The 1,191-nt window shown below is 44.1% G+C and overlaps 1 non-coding gene across 1 annotated transcript; it reads right to left on the bottom strand.

The window, feature by feature from the left end:
- Positions 1-397: 397 nt before the first annotated feature.
- Positions 398-504, bottom strand: LOC120268792. The gene has a single exon (XR_005539030.1). It is a non-coding gene; the product is annotated as a small nucleolar RNA R71 (small nucleolar RNA).
- Between the last annotated feature and the right edge of the window lie 687 nt (positions 505-1,191).

The raw sequence follows: 1,191 nt of genomic DNA, 5'->3' as shown, positions 1-1,191 counted from the left end.
TAAAAACATGGCAGAACTGATTGAGCACCAGTGGACATTATTCGATTATGCCAGACCTTCAGTATTGGGGACACAATCAAGCATTGTGCATCCCCCGATTATAGCTCAAAACTTCGAGCTGAAGCCGGCATTCATCCACATATTGCAGCAATTAGCGCAGTTCAATGGTTTGGCCGATGAGGATCCAAACAGTCATATAGAGAACTTTCTTGAGGTGTGTGATATGCTGAAGATAAATGGGGTAACGGATGATGCCATCAAGTTGAGGGCCTTCCCATTTTCCTTGAAAGGGAGAGTGAAGCAGTGGCTACACTCATTACCTAGAGCATCAATCACCACATGGGAGGAGATGGTAGAAGCTTTTCTTGGCCGTTATTTCCCTCCTGCAAAATCTGCAAAGCTTAGGAATGAGATCTCATCACTTGTACAATTGGAATTGGAGTCTCTATTTGAAACGTGGGAAAGGTTCAAAGAGCTCCTGAGAAGGTGCTAGCAACACGGATTCCCTGAGTGGATGATTGTTTAGACCTTTTACAATGGTCTAAATCTGAGTACAAGGCAACTCTTGGATGTGGCAGCAGGAGATACCTTAAGTAGCAAGGACCCCGCTGAGGCCGGTCAATTAATTGAAGAAATGGGGTTAAACAGCTACCAATGGAATGCCAAGGAGAAAAAAAAAGGTGGTCAGTCTCCATGAGATAGATACACTGACTTCATTGGCGGCTCAAGTGGAATCACTGAGTAAGAAATTAGATCTTCTAACTTCGAACAGAGTAGCGGCCGTGATTACTTGCACCGGGTGTGGTAGAAGACATGCTCCCTCCGATTGCCCGATATCTATTGGTGATGCATTTACTGTTGAAAACGTCGATTTTGTAGGTAATAGCATGAGTACTCAAGGGAACCCATACAACAACACCTACAATACGGGTTGGAAGAATCATCCCAATTTCTCGTGGAGCAACCAAGGTCCACAAAAGGCCAAGAGACCACTGGGTTTCCAGCAACAAGGCCCAAATGTGGAAAGCAAAGTTTCAGGTTTGGAGACCAGAATGACCGATTTGGAAAAGGACTTAACTAGGTTTGTGCAATCATCAAATACAAGGTTTGAATTAGTTGAGGCTACACTTCACAACCATACCACCTCCTTACATAATCTTCAAAATCAAGTGGGGCAAATTACGAAGTCCT

This window comes from Dioscorea cayenensis, chromosome 1 (genome assembly GCF_009730915.1).
Source record: "Dioscorea cayenensis subsp. rotundata cultivar TDr96_F1 chromosome 1, TDr96_F1_v2_PseudoChromosome.rev07_lg8_w22 25.fasta, whole genome shotgun sequence".
NCBI lineage: Eukaryota > Viridiplantae > Streptophyta > Magnoliopsida > Dioscoreales > Dioscoreaceae > Dioscorea > Dioscorea cayenensis.
Note: the sequence above shows the minus strand (reverse complement) of the source record. Positions and strands in the feature narration are given on the sequence as shown.